This window comes from Pteropus alecto, unplaced genomic scaffold (assembly GCF_000325575.1).
Source record: "Pteropus alecto unplaced genomic scaffold, ASM32557v1 scaffold100, whole genome shotgun sequence".
NCBI lineage: Eukaryota > Metazoa > Chordata > Mammalia > Chiroptera > Pteropodidae > Pteropus > Pteropus alecto.
In genome coordinates this window covers 1,707,014-1,732,427 of record NW_006430723.1, presented here as the reverse complement: position 1 = coordinate 1,732,427, position 25,414 = coordinate 1,707,014, and the positions used below count along the sequence as shown (strand labels likewise).

The following is a 25,414-nucleotide window of genomic DNA, read 5'->3' as shown; positions in this document are numbered from 1 at the left end:
GATATCTTCAGAAGAATATTTATTTATTGAAGGCAATAGTTACATAGAATAAAAAAAAAGTTGCAGAGACAAATGCACCTAAATAAGATGGTCTTCCTCTAATTACTTTTTTTAATTTTAATTTTTTTCGATTATTGTTGACAATATTATATTAGTTTCAAATGTGCAGCATAGTGGTTAAACATTTATATAACTTATGAAATGACAGGTTGACCTCTAATTAAATTCCAAAAAACACAAGGGATTTTACTTTTTGAAACTCTATAATTCTCTTACTTAAAATAAAACATTTTTTTCTATTGTAAAAACCAAAAAGTATGTGTGATGTTTCATGAAATTAGCAGTTGGAGGACTCTGAGAGGTGACTTCTCCATTTTGCAGGGGCTAGTGATAATAGCTGGTTCTAGGATTGTGGAGCAGCAACCTAGAAGGGAGGTGGGCAGCCAATTTCTAAGCCCCACAAGAGGGACTTTAGGGGCAAAAGCTAACCTGACTTGGAACCAAGCACACAACAGAAGCACCAGCCTGGTAACACTGCTTCTCTACCTGGTAGGGTCAGTCATAATTTCAGTGAGATTAAAGGTAAAGATAGCTCACTACTCAGACTAGTTCTGGATATGTTGTGTTTGAGTGAAAGGAAACATTCAAATGATGATGGTCTCTGGACAATATGAAACACAGTCAGGACCAAAATTGTAATTGCTCAGGTAAGGGTAATGGTGAAGGCAAAAGAAGAAATGAACTCACTGAGAGATTAAAGAGGAACCAAGAGCAAAGAAATGCATGAATAACAAAACTCTGCCCACTGATCCCTGGTGCTCATCCCACTCTGTCCCAGGCATACCCAGCTACGATTTTAGTATATATGCTGCCGAAGTGAGCACTCAGCTAAAAGTTTAAATAGCCTGCTTTCCAGGCCTCTGTTAAACTTGCAGTCTGTCCTTGAACCTCACCTTATTGGCTAGACTTAAATCCCATGTATAACTCAAGGTAGTCCTTTCCCACCCAGAGGCTGGACTTATATTCTAGGATCCTTTGCACTGATTTAGATGGACCTTACAGCCCATGACCAAGCACCTCTGTAATGCTGAGAATGGTCATTCGCTAGAAGCTTGTCTACCACGACTGGCTCTGTTTTTTCAAATCAGGAACCTTGAATGTCTGGGTTGACATGGATCATACTTGAGTTTGTTACATCTTGGGTGAGTCATTTAGGCAGCTGGACCTTTCTGGGGAGGTTCAATACCCACCTGCTCCTTGGAGCTCCCCAGTGCACTTGCCACATCCTCTCTCATGGGAACCCCTACAGTGTCAGGCCCCTCATTAAAAAAAAATAAAAATTAAAAAAAAACCTGGCTCGAACAAAGGTTTCATTGGGGGAAAATAAAGAGTAATTCTCAATGTAAAAGTATATAGCAGGAGCACAAGACTTTGTTACTGTAATTGTTGTTGAATTAGCAAATGGTATAATGAGGTTCATGAGGGAGAAACACTCACTATTGAACTTGGACGAAATTCTTCAGTCTATCAAGGGATGATGCCACTATGTAATGTTTTCTAACTCAGGGCCTTGTGTCCTTCTTTGAAGGGCTTATGCTACATATTAAGGCAAATAAGACTGGTTAAAAGATAACTACAATACAAGATGTTAAGCAATATGGTTCATACAGACAAATTCTATAAGAAAGGAGAGGAGTAGGTCATGTCCAGCAGGGATGATCAAGAAAGACCTCAAAGGCAGCAGTTGAGTTAGTTGGTCCTTGGAAACTAGATAAGATTTTCAGAGAGTATGATAAAGAAAGGTGACATTGCAGTAGAAGAAACTGTGTGGCACAAGTGCGGAGGTAAGAAGTTGCAAAGTGTTTGGGGAGAACGGTAGGCTGACTCAACTGAAGTGAATTCACAAGTGAATTAGGGAATGAATGGAGGAGTTAGTGGGAAGAAAATGAGTGCAGTTTTTGCTGGATTTGATGTTCAAATATAACAATTAGTTAAAAATGCCCAATAAGCAACTGGAGAGATGGAGATAGAGAACGAAAAGCCAGGAATCAAAAGGTAGATTTAGGGGTTTTTCAAACAGAAAGGCTATTGGAATTTAGAAATTAGAGAACATCACTTTCATCTGGATACATTTTTCCAGAGAAGAAGCTAAAGACTCACAGGAATGTCCTAGCAGGCAGTAAGAGGGGAAAAAAAAAGGAGATGAAGAAGATGAAGAAGATGGAGGAGAAGGAGGAGAAGGAAGAAAAGAAGAAGAAATAGATAAAGATGTAGTGGAGAAACCAGGATGTGACAAAGGTTAAGAGAGGTGACTTGTATGTAGTTGGTTATATTTATTAGTGTCATTAGAATTCAAGAACAAACAGGACATTGGATTTGGCAATTAAAGAACATTGGTGACCTGTGTGAGAGAGAGTGTCAGCAAAGTATAGGATGGTGGAATAAAATTGGATGGCAATGAGGAAAATGGCTTCCTCCTCATCTATCCATCAAACCGCTATTGAGTACCTATTATGTGCCAGATGCTGAGGCAGTGAAACACCGCCTCTGCCTTTGTCTCTGTCTTTGGAGGCTGACAAAGTCACAAACACTATTATAACCCAATGCCATTTATGCCATGTTGAGGGAGTTTGGAGACAGAGCAACTTACCCTTGGGAATATAGGAAAGATTTACTGGTAAAATCAAGAAAAGGAAGAAGGGGAGAAGGAGGAGGGGGAGAAAAGAAATAGCAAAGTACAAAGAAAACAATGTGGTGTTTGAGGGGTTTTTTTAATTAATTTCAAGAACACTGGATTGGGAATTCTTATAATGATGTACTAATGTTTGTCACGTGGAAACTAGAAAGGAAATTTCATGTTAATAAAATTATAATGATACCTTATATTTGCATGCTCTCCAATCCATTGTCTCATCTAATCCTGAATCCAAATGGGAATTCTGTTTCTACCTTGGAAAGACTATTAGACACAATTTCTTTCAGCATTTTCCTCCCGCTCTCCAGTCCCTCGTAGCACGGAGCCCTGCGCAGTTTGCTTTCATGTGCCTTAGACATCGGCCTGCATATCACGCTCAGAGTGGCTTTTGGATGCTATATCATCTAAGGAAAACTGTCACTGAAGGCAGAAAAGCAATGTAAGTGTCCTACTGTGCAGAGAGGACATTAGAGACCCTTAGACAATTTTCTACCCAAATCAAAATTCAGCCCCACAACCACAACCTAGACAGGGCCATTGTAAGAGCATCAAATTCTGCTAAAATATTTTACTCAATTTGTCTCATTTGTTAAATTCACTCAATTTTGAGTCATTACAAAATTATTCTTTTCATCGAACTGAAATCTGCCTCTGACTTTGAGCTGCTCCTATAGTATAAACCCTTCCGCGTAGCAGTCTTTCTAATACATCCGTCCTGAGGCTTCTCCATCCCTAGTGAACTGTGCCTGGTTCTTTCATCTTTCCATCCTTGTCTGTCTCTACTGGCTATTCTCAGTAGTTAATGATCCTCTTAACTGAGAGGTTAACTAATGCCCAGAACTGAGCATTACCCTAACACCATTACTTGTCCAGCTTCACCTGCTACAGGACTGGCATCCTATCTGGTGACTTTGTTGTCCTCCTAGATTTAGCTCAAGTGCCACCTCCACTAAGAAGCTGACCTTACCCTGAAAATCTAGGTGAGGTGCCCTTATCTCTTCCCATATCATTTACCCAATGAGGTCATAACTGTCTGTAGTTTGTTAATCTCTCCCACACCTCACTGCCCACTAGGTTGCAAGCACCATGAAAACAGGATTCTTTATCTGGTTTCCTGTACGCAGATGCTATCTAGTTGCCTGACACAGAGTATGTATTCATTAAAATGTGTGTATAGAGTTAAATTGATGTATCTTTCTCCTACACACATCAACCAAAATCTAAAAACCGGAACCCATGCATCAGGAAGACTGCAAAGCATACCTATGATGCTATGCCTCAGAGCAAAAGAAAATTGGGCCAAATTTATGCCTCCCATGGAGTTTTGCTATAATACAGAATACTTTGGGTTCAGAAACTTTGTCCTGTTCTAATTTACATGTTCTAATTTACACTTGCCTCTTCCACACTCTACTTGACCGGGCCCCACTGGATTCCTGACCCACGTCCCGCCCCCAGTAGGTATTGTATCCCAGGGGGACACCTCTAATTGAGGAAGAGTTTATCATCCCCACCTTACCTGCAGTCTATCCAGGTATACTGGAAACTGAGACATTCCGTAGACCTTTCTCCGGCTCAGCTGTTGTCAGCCCCCTGGCTTTTTCTCCAACACTCCTACAAGCAATAGAAAAGCACTTTCCATTTTACTTGTCCGTCTCGAGGCAGGACTAGCAGAAGCCTACCCTCCACCCAGCCCTCCGAGTCCTGTATCCACAGTAGTTGTCTGAACACCTCATCTACGCCATAGTAAAATATCGCAGACACAGGAAAGCCCCAGCAGAGTTGCCTGAGAGTCAGAAACCTGGAGCACAGACTGGGGAACTGGCTGACATTGACCAGCCTCACCTCTTGCTCCCTTGAGAGGCTGTGATTCCACCTCATTGGAAGGGGAAATATGAGGCTCTGTGGATGAGGAACCCCAGGTATGAAGAGATGCTTTAATGATGTCCTTGAGACATAAACTTCAGCATGAGAGTTAATGCAGCACATGAACTGCTCTAGGAAATTTGTCTAAGTAACCCTGAACCTGATTCCTTGCCCTTCTCTTTCATAATTCTTTACTTGATCAAATTTCCAATTCGACTTTATCATTATATTTAATATTTGGGACTCTCCATGGAGTGCCATTCATGTCCTCTGTGGGAGAATGCCCTTTAACAGCCTTACGTCTAGCACTTGACAATGGAGTTTAGTGTAGCAAAGATAATGGAGATAGTGTAGCAGTAGGTTCCGGTGGTGGTTCTATGACTTACTAGCTATGTGAACATAGGCAAGATACTTAGCCTCTCTAGGCCTCAGTTTTCCCACAAGGCTATAATAACAGGGATATAATAAAACTTACCTTGTAGGGTATTGTTTCAAAGAGAGAGGAGAAAGAAAGGGACAGAAATGGATGGAAAGTTCCTTATTTATTGCCTGATATCCAGTAAGAGCTCAATTAAAAGTAATATTATGATCTCTAATAAACCCTGACACACCATTATATCCATTATTCACATTCATTCCTGTCTCAGCATCCTCTTGGATGCTGGTATAACAGCAACAGGGTGAAATATTTGTATTCTTCCCTGCTAAAATTATAGTTTAAAATCCTCCTAATTGGGTCAGCAAACTTTGTGCTCTAATGCAATCCAGCACCCTCCCCATCTGTGCAGATGCACACACGCTTTACCAGAAGCTCATCATTTAAATATATCGCAGTCCAGAAAAATCAAATCATTTTCTTTTACATCATCTCCGAAACTACACATTCACTTCTCACATCCTGTTTGTCCCAAAGTCACCACCCTCACATGGAGTATCATTTGTATGTTTAATGCCTGAGAGAGAACTTAGTCACAGCAAAGAACTCTTACAGCTCCATGTGTTTTAGTTAATATTCAATTTGTTAAAGTTGTTTCTTTTGCCTTTGAACACATAAATCTTGGCAGTTTTCTTATAAATCTACTTTATGAGTGTTAAAAGTGTTAAACATTCGCTTTTTCTTATCCTTTGACTAATGCTCAATTACCTCTTAAACATAAGATGAAGATTTTCCCCTTAAATATTTTAACATTTTCAAACTTAATCAAACAATCTTGCATATTTCTAATTAGTCATACATTTGTATAAACTTAACAAATCAAATAATCTTTAAAAATATAGCCAGTGCTTATAAACTTGATTAATTAAATTCCCCTAAATATGCAAACTATAATCATAAATTTAATATATCTGGTTTTCTTAAAACTTCAAATCCCTAACAGAATGACTTATAAAGAGGAGAACAAAATCTCCCTCAGGACTTACGTAGTTTTGATAAACCTAATAAATCAAAACCTCTAAATTTAGCATTATCGAATTATCTTAAAGTATGTCAACCTCCTAAGAATTAAACATACAAGTTCAGTAAATGAGGTTCTTATGAGCATCCAAACACTGATTACAGAATTAATTAGTTAAATCCACCCAAGTATTTCAGTTAAAATTACAAATCTGTTAAGTCAAATTCTCTAATATATCAGACTCTTATTGTCAACATATTAAAAACAAATCACACATAAAGTAACATATACTGATCATAAAATTCACTGCTAGATACATACTTCCTACATGGAAGTACCATTTCTTCATTATCTATTTACTTTTAAAGGTTACAAAGTTCCACAAGCAGAGGTGGCAGAATCCTCTTCTCTGTAAGAGGACGCTGAGGTTCTATAATCAGGATTGAGTGGGACATCCGAAAGGTGTGCCTTTCGAGGGTCTTGCCCAGGGCAGCAGCCAATGCCCTGAGCCCTTCTTAAGGTGGAGCTTTGCCTTTTCAGTGTCCAAAGGACACACCTGCACCTTGCCACTGGCATCATGTTGTCCCCATGTGCCCTGTATCTCCTTGGCTTTCTTCAAGTTTTACCCTTTTCCACTTTTCATCTTAACATTTGATCGCTTGGATTACATAGATGGAATCATGCAGAGCCTCACCACACCCTGAGTTTGCCTCCAACTGCTTTGCTACCTGAGTAGAATTAGCTGCACTCTGTACCCTGTTATGTTATCAATCTCCATTTCAGACTTGTTTATGGACATGCATAAAGTGACCCCCAAAAAACTTGCCATCTGTCCTGTGTCCTTCAGATTCTTTTCTGAGACTTCAAGGTCATGAAAAATACCAGAATTTTTCTGGGTGTATCTTGTTTTCTTCCCATTAATCATCAAAAATGGAGGGTTGCTTCTTTTGCCTTTGAACACATCTTACAAATCTTGGAAGTTTTCTTATACATGTTATAGTGTTAAACGTTTATAATTACTATCTGTTGGTGTTGACAAACCCAGGCTCTCAGCATGTTTCAGAGACAGATCACGAAACGTTCTTCCTTCAGGTCAGCTGGGTTTCCCCAGTCTTAGGGCTTTTTCATACCTCTAGGAGTAGAGTTCCTTTTCCTTCCCTTCCTTCTCTGTGTCATAGATTTCAGATCATAAGAAATATGCAATGCTCTGCTTGTATAGCTCAAGCCAACGTCCTCAGCCACATATAAACTAATGAGCCACGACCTCCACAAATCACGCTAGGCAGGTGCCAAACAGTCATACTAACCACCCCTTCGCTCTCTCTATCAGAGAGAATATAACTGATACTAATTTTTCAAAGTCCCCCATGCATATTTAGTGGCATGTGGGAGATTAGATGCTTAAGTTTAAATACACACCTTGTATGACTTATTAATTTTATTTTACTATAGAGAAAGGTCCTCTTGAATAATTAATGTTTTCCTAAGAGGATTTATCTAACTCTGAAAATGTTTAAACAAAAGAAAACTCCACAAACAACTGAAATATTATACTAAATAGTCCCAGAGGGAGGCTTAAAAATGACCTAATTCATGATAGGAACTAAAATGGAAGCAACCTTGGGGTGAAATACAATTGGTTAACTCAACAATTTAACTGGGCTCTTCAAAGAAGAGTTGACAATGACCTAGAAAACCTTGTAGCTGAATCCTCACCATGGGCATCATTTAAATTTGTTCCCAAAGATGGACCAGTTCCTTTTATCCTCTCAGCTGGAATGGTGAGGGGTATGGAAGTTAACATATTAAAGACTCAGAATATGAGCCGAACCATAGCCATCATGGGTTTTCAATGGCTCAGTTAAGGCACTGACAGGCTAAAACTAGGCAAAATGTGAAGAAGGCAGCAATACTATCCTCTTTCCTTTCTGGCCATTTCCCTCCAATAATGTCCTAACCAGCTCAAGCCTGCAAGAAGGTGCTCCCCAGTCCTGCCTCACAAATGCATGATCTCGATTTACTGCTCTGTTCTCTTCACAGCTCAATCCAATTTAGTAAATTGAGATGAACCAAGAGAATAGAGTAGCTAATTAAAATCACACTAAGGTGGCAATTATATGGACTTCTACTTCCTAAGTTCCATTTGCATTTTAAAATGGAAACGTGTCTATTCTAGTTACCTATTCCTTGAGCAAGAAAGAATGTAGAGAATCAAGATAAACTTTACTCTAGGGACCTGGGGTTTAGGTACTACAGAAGTGTCCAAAGTTTGGCATTTACAGCATGGCTCCATGTATGTACCAGGTAGGCTGCTGGGAAGCAAGACGAGCTGTTGTCACAAGCCCATATTGCTGCTGAAAGACTTTCTCCTGTAACTATCAGAATTGTCTCCGCCCTGAGGTGCCAGTGAAATCAGCTTTTGTGTTTGAGTAATGAAATAAGGTTGAATTTGCTTTTGTGGTTCATACTTTTTTGAAGTCACTAATTCTCTCTGATAAATACGTAATATTTGTATAGTTTGAAAGGATATTGTCATGAGAAAGGACTTTGGGTCACAGTTCCAGCCAGTCCGAAGGGTCTCTGGTAGGTTGTGGTTAATGGCAGCACTTCGATGCGGTCCTGTTTAGATGGCCAGGGCTGATTCTTCATGTCTTCAGCACTTTGTCAATGGATTTGTGCTGTTTACAAATCCTGGGGCCATGTTTCTAAGAGCTGGGCTTTCTACCAGAGTTTGTCTGCAACCACACTTCATCTAGAAGCTTGCATCCTTTTTTATTCATCCATATCTTTCCTTTCTCCCTTTCTCTCTACACCTAGATTAAAAATTTCTTAACTTCATTTCCTCACAATTCCTCATTGGCATTTTGAAAATAGCATGACTTCAATAAATGTCACTGACCAAAAAATGGAGTTGGAGCAGACAAAAACTGAAAGCTGTCATGTATAAAACAATCCAAGAGTAGATTTACACTGCAATATTAAGTATCATGATTCTCATTAAGCAGATGAGTCAGAAGGGTCCTGAAAAGATTCTTTAAGGCTCTTTATTTAATTATAAATTTAGGCTTTAAAAAAAAATGAATGTATTTGACAAATAATATTGTGTAAATTTAAGGTATACTTAAGCTACTTTTTTAAGAAAAATAACTTACTATTGAATGTTATCTGCACAAGGGCAAATTCCCTTCTGATTACTTTTAGTGTACTTTTAGAACTGTTAAGTATTACATTTTCATTAAGGAAAATTAGGGCCTCACACACATAAACAAAAAGAGTATAATAAAAAAACAAAAGCAAAATTAACCCTCATCTCACTGCCCAAACACCACTATTGTCAATTCTTAGGAATTATTTCAATACAGGACTTTTTCCCTATAGAATATTTTATGTAATCATAGTCTTATGAAATATTACAATTTTTAGAATTTAACGTAATAAAGTAAGAAAGATTTCCTGTAATTAAATGCTCTATAGGAGCTACAAAGTATCATAATTTAAATAATCCCTCATCCTGGGATTTTGCAGTTGTTTCTAGCTTTCGCTACAATATGTAATTTGTGATCAATATGTTTTAGCTAAACTTGCACTTCTGCATAATTATTAGGATAAATTCTTAGAAGAAAAGTCTGTTCGGAGTGCTGGAAATTTTAAGGCTTTGGCTTTGTTCTGCTAAATTGGTCTTCAGAAAGCTTTAGCAATTCAGCAGCATGAATCAGAATATATAGACTCATCATATAGGAGTGTTCCTCTCCCCATATTCCTAACAGTTTCAGAAACATTTTTTCCAATTTAAAAGATTTAAAATGTTATTTATGTTTTCATTTCTTACTAATGAGGTTATATTTATTATTCCTTTATATTTCACTTTTTGTGAAATATTCATCATCTTAGGAGATTTTTAAATATTGAATTGCAGAAATTGTATATTAAGGATATAACCTTTTGACTGTCACATGCTGCAAATATTTTCCCATGTTTCTGGTTAAAATTTTAATTTCTTTTTCAGCGATTACCTTAAATTTAATTATTTTTTATAGTTAAATCCATCCACTTTTTCTTTTATGGTTTCTCCCTTGGGCGTTATGCTTAGAGAGGCCTTCCTCAACTCAGAAGTAAATAAACATAGACAAACAATTTCAATTGCTTTTATAGTTTAAGAAGTTTTTCCTAAATCTTTAATTTATTCTGTTTTGCTGAAATAAATGAACTTTGGTGAGCTTTTCTTTCGATCCATTTCCTAGAAGACATGGCTTCCTACTTTCTCTCTGTTTAGTTAGCACACAATAGTACAGCAGGTGCTCCAATAACATTGTTTTTGTTCAAAGTCTGTTTCATTGTAACATTGAGGTAGGAACTTAACTCTTGTTTATATCTATTAGCCTATAGTAAAATTGGTTTCATTATACCTCCTTTTGCTTAAAGTTGAGTGAAGCAAAAGAAAAAAAAATAACAATAAGTTTCTGATTCAGAAAACCAGTGGGAGTGAGGTCTATGCAGTAGTTTACAGATTTCACCCTCTGTTGAGGAACCTCCCCAGCCAATGATATAAAAGCAGGGAAAGAACCCCAGCCACACACTCCTGAGGGCAATGAATGCAAAAACCAGCCCCAGGAAGAGCATGGGAGAAACTGAGCCTCAATGTTCCATCCTTTTATCTGCCACAGTATGCAGTGTCCCAGGAGAGACACATCCTCAGAGGCAGACACAGATTTTGACAAAATCCAGGAAAATGCAACCAATAAGTAAACTATAGCAGCGCAGACTTTTTCAGCTTGGGGTGCATTTTCTAAGACTTTTAACAGGACTGTGATTAATAAAACTGTTTATTTAAGGACCTCATGTTTATTTAATTAACAACGTAGAGGGAAAAAATAAACGTTGCAATTTTTAAAAAATTAAAGTTTACCTTTAAAACATTGTTTTAATTTTTCCGGACTTTCCCCTCCCATAAACAATACAAATGAGGCAAATAAGTAGATATTATTAAAGAAGAAATATAAATAAATCTTTCTTTGTGGTTTAAAAAAAAAATCATTATATTGGACATGGTTCCAAATTGTAGCAGTTAGCACGTCTGCTTTACACACAGAAGGTCCTGGGTTCATACCCCAGTAGAGCCATGGTCCATGGTCTATGGCCATGCCACCCTGAACAAGCCTGATGTCTAATCTCGGAAGCTAAGCAGGGTTGGGCCTGGTTGGTACTTGGCTAGGAGACCACCTAGGAAGACCAGGTGCTGTAGGCATAAATAATAATAAATAATAAAAAATAAATAAAAATAAAAAAATCGTTATGTATACAAAATCATATATTACTGGTTTAAAAAACTATTATCTATTACTGGTTTCTAACAAGTTATTGTTAATACAAATTGAGTTTGGTAAGTTTTATTTTCATCACCACTTTGCTTTTAACATGTTAATTGTCATGTTCTACTAACACCGAACTCCTTCATGCTGTGATGTCGATCTAAATATTTATAGAGCCAATACCTCTATAAATACGATAGTAAGAATCAAGCCTGATTTCTGCCCTCAAACAGATATTAATAAGATATTATTCCAATGATTATTCAAATCAATGTATAATTGCAAACAGTTAAGAGCTATTCAAGAATATTAATGTTATGAGAGTATATAAAAATTCAATTTTTCTGAATGGTTTTGGGCAAAGATCTAAGGAATAAGTATAATTAGGGCGAGCAGTGTGGCAGACACTGGATTGGCTACACAAAAAGCCATTTACAGACCCCTTCTCCTTTGCCATCCTCTACAAGAGACACTCTCAATGTCTCAGCTGTCATTAAAGGGACCATTGGCCATATGACAAAGTGCAAGGTGCAAATGGAAGTCTTCACCTAAAAGAAGTCTTTCTAGAGAAAGTCTCTAGGTCAAGCTTCTCTTCCTGAATAAAAATGGCAATGACCACAAGGAGAAATACTGTTTTACTTTTTGCTGTTCCCCCTTTTTTTTACTCTAGAATAAGGGCAAGAGACCTGGAAGGCAGCAGCGTATTTTATCTCTGAGAACATCCTCCACCCACTAAGGATTGTGGATCAAAAAGTTAGAAAGAGCCTGGAAGCCCAAGTGCTTCATTGACCCACATACCAGCCTGAAACTACCTTGCTTTGGCTTTCTTGTTATGAAAAACAATAAAACTTCTATTGCTATAAGTGCTTGATAAACAGATTTTTTTGTTGTTATTATTTGAAACCAAACACAATCCAGCTAATTAGGAGTGAGGTTGGGTGGGGTGGGAAGAGTTCTAGACAAGCTACTACTGCATATATGAAAACCCCAGGCAGGAGAAAGTATGAGCCATTGGAGGAACCAATGTTTTTCATTTATACTTGTCATTCATCACATTAAAAATTTATTCTTGGATAAAATGAAAAGAAAATGGAAGAAACGTAAAACCACGACTCATAAGCACTCTGGTAATTTATTACGATCCCAACTATTAATAAAGCCTCAGTAACGGAAGTTCACTGCAAGCTGTGGCATAAGCAAGATAGGCTGAGAATTACAGAAATTTTCACTGTCAGTCCACCCTTTATTTCAAACTCGAGAGCAAATGAGTAAGTGACATTACCATAGGAATCATGTTGAATCCACTTTCTTTTATGTTTAATAATCTTAATATTTGATATTATATGAAGAATAATAATTATCTAGACAGTTAAGAAGCAATAGGCTGAAGTATATTTGCTTTTGTTGTTTTTTATTATTGTTTTTCCTTTTGTATACCTTAAAAAGTTATGTTTCTTTTCTTTTCTTTTTTGTAAAAATTATTTCCTAGATGTTTTTCAAAGCGATTTGGGGGAGAAGTTTTTCAAAGTGATCCCTCAGTGTTTTATCTAACTATAAATACATATTTTTCGAAGTTAATAAAATAAATAGAAGTGGGGAAGATGCTCTAGAGTAGGAAGAAACTACTGGTAGGGATTCTAATTAGAAAATTATTATACTATTGAGGTAAAATAGTATCAGAACTAAAGGACTGGGAAAAACAGGTTCCAGAGATTTCAGTGTGCAATTGTAGGATTTATCAATTTATCAGGCCATTTGCTGTTTGGAAAGGAATAAGAGTTGGAAATAAATGAGAGAACGTTGTTGAAGCTTTTTCCAGTTTACTAACTGGGAAAAAATGGATGGATAGATAGTAAAATCAGGAACACAACAAGATAAGGAACATCTTCATACCCACTGTAAAACATCAACATATCCACTGTAGACATTCCATGGCTATTTATCGAGCCCCTGGTTTATCAGTTATCCACTGCCACAATGATGCTGTACAACAAACAACCATAAGACACCAGTGGCATATGACAATAAATTATTGTTTAGTTCATTAGTCTGCAGCATTCAGCTGATTTGGACTGGATTATTACAAGGTCTGAATCATGGCTGGCTCATTCTCATGTCTGGGGCCAGCCAGCTGCCAGCTGCTCTCAGCTGCTCTCAGCAGAGATGACTGGGACAGCTCAACTCTGCTCCACGTGTTTTTCATCTTTCTATAGACTAGCCAAGGTATGTCTTCATGGTAGTGGTAACGGTGGTAACAAAAGGCAAGCGGACACATGTAAGCACTTTTTCAAGTTCGTACTTGTGTCACATTTACTAATAACTCCACTAGCCAAAACAAGTCCTCAGAATAGACCAGGTTCAAGTTTGAGGAAGCAGATTCTACCTCTGTAGTGATAAGGACTGCAAACAGTCCTAGCAAAGGGCAAGAATACATGGAGAATAAATAATTGGAGTCATTAATGCAATTAATCTACATGTCAACTATATGCCAGGCACATTCTAGTCCTTAAAGATACCACAAAGAACAACACACACACACACACACACACACACACAATAAGTAAATATATATATATATACACATAGTAAGCAAATAAACTAAAAATATATAATTTTTAGTACTGTTAAATGTTGTGATGAAGAGGGTAAGGGGATAGAGAGTGGTGGAAAGTAAAAGCAAACTAAATAAGGAGATCAGAAAAGCCCTTTCTGAGGAGGTAACATCTGAACAAAAATCTCAATAATATGATGGAGTCTGCCATGTGATAATCTTGGGCAGGGACTTTCTAGATAGAAAGGACAGCTAGAATAAAGGCCCTGAGGTAGGACTGGGTTTAGCAATAAAACCTGGGTATTATTGGATTGCAGTGTTATGGGAGAGAAGCTAATGAGGTTAGAGAAGAAGGCCATGTAGATCACATGTATTAGTCAGTGTAGGTGATGATACGCCACAGTAACAAGCAAACCCCGAAATCCCAATGACTTAATACACAAAAGTTTATTCATCACTCACTCTAAGTCCATTGCAGGTCCGTTTCTCTCCTGGGAAGCTCCCTGAAAACATTGCTTGATTGTAGGCTATTTCCATCTCATGGCTCAACCACCTCAACCTGAGCTCCTTAGTTGCTGCAGTAAAGGAAGAAAGAGCTGAGAGTCATATAGGAGCTTTAACCTACCCCAGGCCGGAGGTGCTACACATCACTTCTCCTCACAATCCATTAGCAAGAACTAGTCAGGTGGTCTGGCCCAACTGCAAGGGCTCTGGAAAATGTGGGAGAGCAAATGAATATTTCGTGATCATTAAAATTTTCTGTCACAGCAAGATAAGTTTGGTTTTCATTCTATGTGTGATGAGAAGCCACTAGAAGTTAATGAGAAGAGAAATGACATGACCTTATCTACACTTTTAAAAGGTCATCTGCCTGTTGTGTGGAGAAGGCAGTAGGGAAGCAAAAGTGGAATAAGGGTGACCAGGTAGACCTCTCCTATGGAGAGAGATTACAGTGGCTTAAACCAAGATACAGTAATAGAGGTGGTGAACAATGATCAGATTTGATATATGTTTTGAAAGTAAAGCCAAATGGTTTGCGGATGGAATAGCTATGGGATAGAAGAGGAAAAGGGAAACTGAGAATCACTCCTAGGCTTGAGGCTGAGCAACCGGGAGAATGGTGATTCTATTTACTAAGCTGAAGGATCATGGAGAAGAAATAAATTCAGGAGCAGAAATCAGGAGTGATTTGGGCCCTAATAATTTCAAGATAGGCAGCAAACAGACAAATGGAGATATTAGACCAACAGTTGATTTTTTAAAAATCATAATTAACATAAAATATCAAATTAGTTTTGGGTGTACAACCTACTGATCCGATGCTACATACCTTAAGAAATGATCACCATGCTAAGTCTACTACCCATCTGTCACTGTACAAAGTTATTATATTATGGACTATATTTCCTATGCTGTGCATTATATCCCTATGACTTATTTATTTGATAACCAAAAGCTTCTACCTCTTGACCCCTTTCATCCCTTTCACTCCCCCCTCCATGCCTCACCTCTGGCAACCACCAATCTGTTCTCTAGATTTATCAGTTTGAGGGTTTTTTTGGTTTTGTTTTTTCAATTCAACATATAAATGAGATCGTACAGTATTTGTGTTTCTCTGTCTGACTTATTTCACTTAACAAAATGCCCATGTTGCTGCAAATGGCAAAATTTCATTTTCTGGTAGCTGAATAGTATTCCATTGTAAAACGTACCATATCTTCTCTACCCATTCATCCATCGAAGGACACTTTGTTTCCATATTGTAAATGATGCTGCAATGAACATTAGAGGACATATATCTTTTTGAATTATTGTTTTCATTTTCTTTGGATAAATACCCAGAAGTGGGATTGCTGGATCATATGGTTGTTCTAATTTTGATTTTTTGAGGAAACTCCATACTGTTTTTTATAGTAGCTGCACCAATTTACATTCCCACTGACAATACATAAGGGCTCCCTTTGCTCCACATCCTCACCAACACTTATTTCTTGTCTTCTTGATAATAGCTATTCTAACAAGTGTGATGTGATATCTCGCTATGATTTTAATTTGCATTTCCCTGTGATTAATGATGTTGAGCATCTTTTCATGTACCTTTTCACGTATCTGTATGTCTCCTTTGGACCGACAGTTGATTTTTAAACCTGGAGTTCAGGAAGAATGTTAAGGGCTAGAAATCTAATGCAAGAGTATTAGTATTTACCTAAAACCATAGAGCTGTATACTATCACCTAAGGAAAAGAGTGAGATAGAGAAGATTGCCACTTACTGAGCCCTAGAGAACTCCATAATCAGGAAGAGGAGTAGGAACTAGCAAATATGACCAAGAAGGAATAACCAATGAGCTAACAGAACTAGTAAGTGAGGTGTTCTGGAAGCTAAATAAGAAAGCCTTTTAGGAAGAAGGAAGTACCTACTGTGTGATAAGCTACTGAGAGGTAAAGTGAGATGAGGAGTAAGACTGGACTACTGGATATGACAAGATGAGATCAACACTGACCTTGACAAAGGTAGCATCAATAAAGTGGTGGGAAGCGACTGGGATGAGCTTACAGAAGACTGTGAGGGGAAAAGAGGAGTTATAAATGGGAGAAGAGGAAAAGTATAGTAGGCAGAAGGAGCATTAGGTTAAGGAAGAAATTTTTTTAAGCAGAAGAATTTACAGCATGTTTGCATTGTGATAAGAATCTGAGAGAGAGAAATTTATGATGCTGATGAGTATAGGGACAAAGATTTTGAGTGAGCAAATGGGGATGGCTCCAGGATTCATTTTTGGAAGGAAATGAGACAATACACTATAGCTATAGGAACAATGGACATATGGGTAGAGGTGAAGACAGGCTGGTGGATTTAATAATAACATTACATAGTTAATTTTGATTGCTTCTATGTTACCAGCGAAATGAAAATCAAGGTCATCAGTTGAAAGTAAGGAAGGAGAAGGTGTCTGAGGCTCAGAAGAGAGGAAAAGCTGTGAAATAAGGATGTTGTGGAGTTGGAGAGTAAAGCGACTAGAAAGTACTTTAAGACTGTTAAGCAATGTGGAAGGGCCAGTCGAGATTTATGAATCGACAAGAGAACTTAGAGAGCAATTAACATAATGTGTGTTTTTCTATAATGTAGGCTTAGAGAAGGCAAGAATTGAGATTTTGTAAGATGAGTGAAATAGAGAGAGGGAGGAAAGTGGAGTAAGGGTATATGCAAGGAGTGGTTATAGCGATGGACTGTAGAATCTAATCTGGTTGAACAGAGAAGCAAGGGTGTGAGGGGTGCTGGATAAAAGTAGTAAGATCAGTGGACTGGGGATCCTGATGAATATTAAGAATTGCTGGACTTGGAGTGCCAGACGGCATGAACTGAAAAGATAAGAAGTGATAGAGAGTAAGAGGCTTGATGTCAAATTTTTGAAAATGATGTAATTACTAGTGATGAAGAGTCCAGGTAAGGATTCCCTGTAAGAGTGGGAAGCCAGAGGCAAATGGTAAGGAAGTCAGAGAAATGAGTCAGGAAGTTGGATTGATCATTTATGTGGATTTAATGGTCACTAAAAGAGAAGAGAGAAGCAAGAGTGGGGAGGAAGACAGTGAGCCGGGGCTAAAGTCACCAATGGATGAGAAGGAAGAAGCGATAGGTGAACCAGCAGATGGCTGCAACAAGGGTAGCAGGTGGCATAGTCCCATGTTATATGTTTCAAAGAGGCCAGGGTCTAAAAGCGGAAGAAGGAATGGTCTGAAAGTGGAGGTGTGGAGCAGTGAGTACATCTGCCCCTCATCCAAAATCTATGGTGATAAGAATCTGAGAGAGAGAAATTTGTGATGCTGATGAGTATAGGAACAAAGATTTTGAGTGTGGAAGAACAGCCACCACCTGGGACGATTGCAGTGGTGGAGGTAATATCCTGAAACGGCCACATTTTAGGTAGCAGAAAAGGTGTAGGGAGCCTTTGAAGAAGAGGGTGAGGATTTTGTCGATGACAGACTGTGTGTTCCATAAAGTTGGGAGGGTGGGAGGGTGCATCAGACTAGGGACATGTTTGGAGCCATGCTGGAGATAAGAGCCAGCATGGTAACTGTTAAGTGAAGAAGCTCAGACCTCTGGCGGTGGTTAGAGGTACGGAGAAGTAAGGAGAGATGGTACTGACTCTGGCGATCATTAAGAAGAAAGCCCACAATGTTCCTAACTAGAGCTTCCTCCTTGCTATTTGACATTGAGGCATCCCATAGTGGTAAGGAAGGGACAGGGTAGAGGTCTTACCAGAAGCACTCAGACTCCATAGGGTTGCTTGAAATCTTGCTGTGAGAAAAAGAGTTTTCCAAAAGTCTTCCTTCAGTGACCTTCCTTCAGCGAACTTGATGATCTTGGGGGTGGCGTGCTTACCAGAACTGTAAACTGTGGCGAGGGGGCACTGCTTGATGCCCTTAGCAAGAATAGGTTCAGTGAGGTTTTGAAGGAGACTAAAAGGAGTGAAATCCAATGCCTACATGATCGCGTGGCCAGGAGAAAACAGACTTCTCCAATTGAGAGTAGTCTCAGATGAATCTGAGAAGCACACATCGAACTCAATGCCATACTTTTTAAATAATATTTACTGTACAGAAATAAAATTTATCGATATTTAACCTACCTATACACGTATTTTCAATGAAAGAAATCAAAATCAATATAAAATCCTAACTATGTTATAAAAAAGAAGAGAAAAGCAATTTATAATAAAATAAAATGTATTTCAATATGGAAACATTCAGGCATACAACATTAGGATACAGGATGATATGCTATGCTTATACCTTTGTTTAGAATAAAGAGAATCTGACAGCAACAGAGGCAAGCAGATATAGTAATGGATTTTTTTTTCTTTCTTTTTTTCTTTCTTTCTTTTCTTTTTTTTTTTTTTTGCAACCCAAATACCGCGAACCATGCTGCTATCCTTGACATGATGTTCTTAAATGAGGATCAATTATTGGTAATGAATAAAATACAATCTTTCTTTATTTATATGGTAGTTAGGTTCCTAGAAAATTCAGGATATTTTTTTAAGTTCAAAAATACTCTACGTTGTAGGCAGAGTAATGGTCTCCCAAAGATGTCCAATACCAACTTATGTGGTATAAGGGACTTTGCAGATGGGATTAAGTTAAGGATCTTGAGATGGGGAGATTGTCCTGTACTATCTGGGTGAACCCAGTGCAATCACAATCCTCGTAAGTGAAAGTGGGGGGCAGGAGGGTCAACACCAGAGAGACATCTGAAGATGCTATGCTGTTGGCTTTGAAAATGGAAGAAATGGCCATGAGCTAAGCAATGTAGGCAGTCCACAGAAGCTGGAAAAGGTGAGAGACCAGACTCTCCCCTAGAGTGTCTAGAAGAAATGCCAGCCCTGCTGACACCTTGATTTTAGACCAGCAAAACCCATTTCAGACTTCTGACTTCTAGGACTATAAATTAATAAATTCGTGTTGTGTTAACTAGCAGGAAATGAATTCACTTTATTTATATAAATAGCAAAGCTAGATTCTGGATTTGGCTAATTATAAGCAGGTTTTTTACCTGCATGACTATCTGGAGAGACAATAAAAAATTACTGGACGGTGGGACAATATTTCTTTGTGCAGGACTGCACCATTTATTGCAGGACATCCAGAGTCTTAGCCCTCACATCTAAATGCCAGCAGCTCCCCCAAGTCACTGTGACAACCAAAATACGCCTCTACAAATACTCCTTGCAAAAGAAGCAAGGAGAATGAGGTCATTCATATCTGAAGATTTCTTTGAACTAGAAACCCATTTTCAAAGATAATTTCATGGATTTTTACTTACTTGGCACTCGGTAGCTTCAAGGCAGACACTGTTTCAGAATAAATGTCAATAAACTATCGGAATTCTGATCAATCAATAAAAATTCCTGATTGATTTCATAAAAGCCTGTGTTTAACTTCTGCTCATCTCCTGCCCCTGTAATTGAAACTGAGAACAGAATCTCCGTTTGATTATAGAAGTCATTGCAATCCATAACTTTCTAATTTCCCAAGGAGGCATCTAATGAAATCTCCAACAAATAAAATTTGACAAGTGGGGAGAATTAATGCAATTAAGGTAGAAAAAGAAGTGATTCTTCTTTCAGTCTCCATTACTATGGATTACTAGAAGAGAATCATTTCTTGTATAATACCTCTTCTTTCCTCAGCAGCCATTGATTAGCTACTGTCTGCATGGATGATGCATACATAGCAACTGCTTTCAGAAGAGAAATATCGGAATGCAATTCGTAATAGACCTCTGCGTTATAGTGGGTGCAATAACATCAATGCCACTGGAGGGTCCACTTGGGAATTCTCCATATAACACAGAGAGGAAAGGACCACAGAACTCAGAGAGAGTAATGTACAGATGAGGAACAGGGACACAGAAGTCCTTTGGTGGGGAATGCAGCACGGAAGTGGGTGAGGAGTCAGGCAAGAGAATGACTGCTTCGTTCCTGATTCCTGAGTTCCTGAGGCACAGTGTGTAATTAGCCCTCACCAGGGAGACTAGCACCAGCACATTGTTTAGCATATCAGGCGTCTGTCCTCTGGGAAGGCCGCGTGGCTCAGAAGAATGGAGCAGGATCAGACAGCTCATTACAGAACTGTTCTCTGCATAAGAACGAGGTCTAATTTCTGCTTTTCTCTCTGCTTAATGTAGTTTGAGCGTTACCAAGTCAGAGGATGTTCTTTCCAATGAGGGGAGAGCATGATAAATATTCTTTCAAGTTAAAAGAGTAGATAATTATTGTATAATTAGTCAAAACTTCACCTTATGATTTGCTCACTGCTCAACTGCTCACCCCCACGTGAAGGTTGGGAAGAGTTGCTTTTCCCGGTTTTTGCCTAGTTCATGACAGAGAAATCGGCTGCTCAATTCCCCCAATCATCCCATCTCTCCTTCATTTTTCACATTCCTTTAGTTTATCTAGATTTATTTTGTCCAGGAGAAACACCTTCTTAAGTGGAAAATGACCCCTAGTCATTATTCAGGATTCGGTAGGTCACCCCAGGAGGACATTAAGACACTTCTCAACAAGAGTATGGTAGAGGTGCAATGGCATAGACTCTGGGAGCACTCGTTTATCAACAAATACAAACGACCTGCACTTCATTTAAGCTGGCAGTCAGTTGATCACCCCCGACAAAGTCTCTTCAGGATTTTTGCTTGCAATATGATACTCGGCAAAGTAGATAAAATTTGAAACCTGCCAACAGCTTTGGGCACTAGGGTTAATAGCTGAATGTCTGCCAGTGTGTGGGGGGCAACTTCCGCTGGGTTGCCAGAAGTTTACCAAGAAGCATAAGACAGTAAGTTTCTGTTATTTAAGCCACTCAGCCTGTGGTACTTTGTTTTGGCGGCCCTAGCAAACTGATAAAAGCACTTTCTGCTGCTAAGGTGAGGAAAAAGGTGTTGCAGCATCCAGGGCAAGTCACTGTTTTCTGAGGTGACCAGAAGAGCATATTCATCCTATCCTCTTCCCCATTGAGAGTACCTTGACCTGGGAGGCTATAACGCCAAGATGAAGGGACAAGTAGAAGACAGGGAAGGGATAGGTATTGGCACCTGAGCTGTGTTTTCAGACCCCTAGCTCTGAAGGTAGAAGGTTCAAGGAGCTGTTGTTTCTCATATTCCTTCTCGGATCAAAAAATTATAGGCTCATAGAGAAATGGACATTAGGGACAAGGGAAAGTCCTACCTCGGTTCTACAAAAATACACAAGATTAATACTTGCTAGGTCCAAAACATGGGCAGAGTCTGTTCAACCTACCTTCCAGATTTAGATTCTAGAAGAGTTTCTACCTGCTCCCAAATGCTCAATGGACTCTTTTCATGTCAAATCTGGATTTGGTTGGCTCTCTATTCGAGAAACCAATCTGGGGCTTATAAAAAGATTCTGCAGCACAAGATGAGGAAAACATTCTTCTGAAGAATGAAAGAAAAATGATTATTTTAATAATTTAACACAAGAAAGAGGAAAAATCAGAAAACATCCAAATTATTTTCTCTGAATACACACACACAAAAAATGCCTCTCAAATGCAGAAGTCAGATGAGAAGAAAATCAAAAGGGTAAAGATAAAAAAAAGGATCTGGCCAAGAGAAGAGAAAACTGTAAGGAAACTAAAACTGAAATTTCAGAATTAAAATTGCATTGAAGGTCATAAAAAGCTGAACTGACACAGAAAAGTCAAATCAATCACATAGAAGAAAAACACAAGGTGTTCCAAATCAAAAAAAAAAATCAAAGAAGAAAAAAATAAAATTTGACAGAGAAGTTACTAGTCGTGAAAAATACAATCCAGAAATCCAACTTCACATACAAGGTATTCTTGCAAAAGAAACTAGCTTAGAATAAAACTTTTCTGAGCAGAATCTACTTTCCAGAATCTACTTAGAATGGGCTCACATATTCAAAGTAACGCAAATGAGAAAAAAAAAAAAAAAAGTCTATACTCATTAATATGCCTTTCGCTTTCTGGTAAATTATTGAATTCTAAGTTAAATTTTAAAAATCTCTTCATATATCCCAGCAGGGAAAAGAAATAATATCTAAAATGAAACAAAAGTTACTCTGACCTTAGCCTTCTAGTAGATGGCAATAAATGTCAGATAGAAACTTAGCAATGCCTACACAGAATCTTAGGAGAAAAGATTGTGATGTAATTATTATACATGTAGTTACATTGTCATTCATGTGTGAAAAATATTGTCAGATATGCAAGGACTTTGAAAATAGAACAGTTGCATCCCTTTCCTGGATAAAAATTAAATCAACGCAAAGACGTATTACAACCAATGAAGAAATGAATTAAAATTTAAAACTCAAAGGAGGAAAACTGCTACAAAAAGAGTGATAATGAGAATTATCTGCCAAATACAATTTCCACACAGTTGCTGATTGTAATGAAACTGGAAGCAAAGTTAAAATTCAAAGAGAAGTCTTAAGAGATATTTATATTTTATTAAAAACAGTAATACCATAATAATTTTCAGTAGCATAAGGCTAGAATTTAGGTAAGGTTGGGAAGATGGAGGTAGGTGTTTGCCATAAGAAGGAAAGCCATTGTAAATTAAATTTTTATTGGTGGTTTTATCAGTAACTAAAGAAATATAGCTTAAAGTGTATTTTACCTAACACTTGTTCGTATTATCTTCTGAGTACAAAGGAAATAAATTTTAGAAAATCTGGAAAAGAGAAAATCAAGTAAGAAAAAAGTGTCATTTTCAGCACCCAGAAATAACCCTTGCTACTCTATTTACATCTCATCATTGGAACTCGGCTGCCATACTTACAATTTTGTACTCTGCTTTTTACTTTAACTAAATAAATTCTTAACCGATGCGATTTTTAATTATTAATGGCAAAGTATCCCTTTTGTATTGGTTTCCTATTGCTGCTGTAACAAATTACCACAAACTTAATGGCTTGAAAAACACATATATATTATCTTTCAGTTCTGGAGTTTGGAAGTTCGACATGGGCTTAAATCAAGGTGTTGGGAGGGTCATGTTCTTTTCCAGCACTCTGGAGGAGAATCTGTTTCCTTGCCTTTTCCAGCTTCCAGAGGCCACCTGTATTCCTTGGTTCATTGCCCAACTCTTCCATCTTCAAAGCCAGTAACAGTGAATCCCTCCATCCGTCCTCCTGTTGTCATGCCTCCCTAGGACCACAGCTGAGAAAGAGTCCTCACTTTTAAGAATGCATGTGATTAATTGGACCCACCAGATAATCCAGGATTCTCCCCATTGTAAGGCCCTAATTTAATCGCAACCAAAATGTCTTTGTAAGGTAACAAATTCACAGGCTCCTAGGGTTAGGACTTGGACATTTTGTGGGTAGGAGGAGCATTATTCTGCCTACCACAATATTTATGGCTGTAATTCATTTAACCAATTCCCTTTGGTTGGACATCTGTTTCAAGATTTTTAAAATAATCAATGACAAGTCTGCGCAAACTGAGTATTTCCATAGGGCAAATTTCTAAAATTGGAATTCCAAATCAAATATTATTATGTTTTTTAATGCTGAAGCGCTTGACATGTTCTTGAATTTACTTCCTGAAAGGTCTAAACTCATCTCTTTCTCCAGTGGTGTATGAAAATGCCTGATTTTGTACCATGGCAACTGTGGACTATGTATCTATTTTTTAATATTTGACAAATTAGTAAGTGAAAAAGTGGTATCACATTATTGTAAGCTACATTTCTTAGCTTACTAATGAACTGAAATATTTTTTTCCTATTTCTGTTGGCCATTTGTAGTTTTTATGTTTTGAAACTGGTTTACCGCCTTTGCCTATTTTTATATTAGGGTTTATTTGCATATTTCTTAAATTGTTTGTAAGAGTTGTCTTTACATCAACGATGTTAACTCCTTAATAAAAGATCCAAATATATTTCGTCTATTATTCTTAAATTTTTCTAAGATACTTAACAACGTTCAGAAGTTTTACATAGTCTATCTATTAAGCATTTCTTTTGCTATTGATTTTAAGTTTAGAAAGTTCTCTGTTATTAGGTATTTATCTATATTTTATTCTAGTTTTTGTATGTAGTGAGGTAATAAAATTTTTTTCCCAGATAGTTTACTAATTATGCCAAAAAAAAGATTTCTTGGCAAAACTTTCCTTTATCCATAAATTTATAATGTCAGGGGTATTTTACACTAAATTCTTATATGTAGTAGTCTGTTCCTATGTACTATATTATAATTATTTGACATCTATTTCTATCCTTATGTTGATACAATATTGTTTTAATCATTTGGGCTTTATTTTAGTAACTATTGGGTTGGAAGATCCCTCCCACCACCAGCCGCCCATGCCCTACTGATCTGTTGCTGTCTGACTGGACTCTTTTGCTAGTTTATTCTCCTAAATGAACTTTTGAATCACTAAGTCACGGTCCAAGAAAAATCTCACTGTAATTTTTGTCTGAATTACATTAAAATATAAAATAATTAGGAGATAACTGATTCCCTCCCCATAGTTAGTCTTCCATTTTTAAGTTTTTCATTTCCTCTCTGATAAACCTAAAATGTATTCATTATACAAATGTCCTGCATATTTTACTTAGATTATTCCTGTAGTTTATGTTTCTATTGCTATTGTGGAAAAGTATTTTTTAGTATCATATATATTTTTACTTATTATTTTTGTGAGTATACAAAAATATCTATTATTTTGTATCTATTCTGTAACTAACTAGCTGCCTCCTTGCATTAGCTCAACTCAAAGCACCAAAAGCAAATGCACAGGTTTTTTTATAAGAACACTAAGGCACCTCACATAACCTAAAGGCAGGACTGCACCTCATATAACCTGAAGGCAGGACTGCAGCTGCATCTCACAATGAACTAGAACTGAGCTTTCCTGTCTCTTGGCTCTCTTTGTCATCCTTTCTCTCAGCAAATAGCTTACCTCAGATAACTTGAACCAAATAAAAGAGGATGTAATCTCTGACAGCATCTAAATTTTATGTTTTGCATCTCCCGCCACCCACAATCTCTAGCCTACTCACTTGCTGTGCTCTCATTCCCTCACTTTTGTTCCGTCTCTTCTAAACTTGG

The 25,414-nt window shown here is 37.7% G+C and overlaps 1 protein-coding gene and 1 pseudogene across 1 annotated transcript in view; both read left to right on the top strand.

The window, feature by feature from the left end:
* Nucleotides 1-25,414, top strand: part of TACR1 (tachykinin receptor 1) — a 140,570-nt gene that overhangs the window by 4,796 nt on the left and 110,360 nt on the right. The gene's annotated exons all lie outside the window — the stretch shown is intronic.
* Nucleotides 11,088-11,203, top strand: LOC112483061 (annotated as a pseudogene).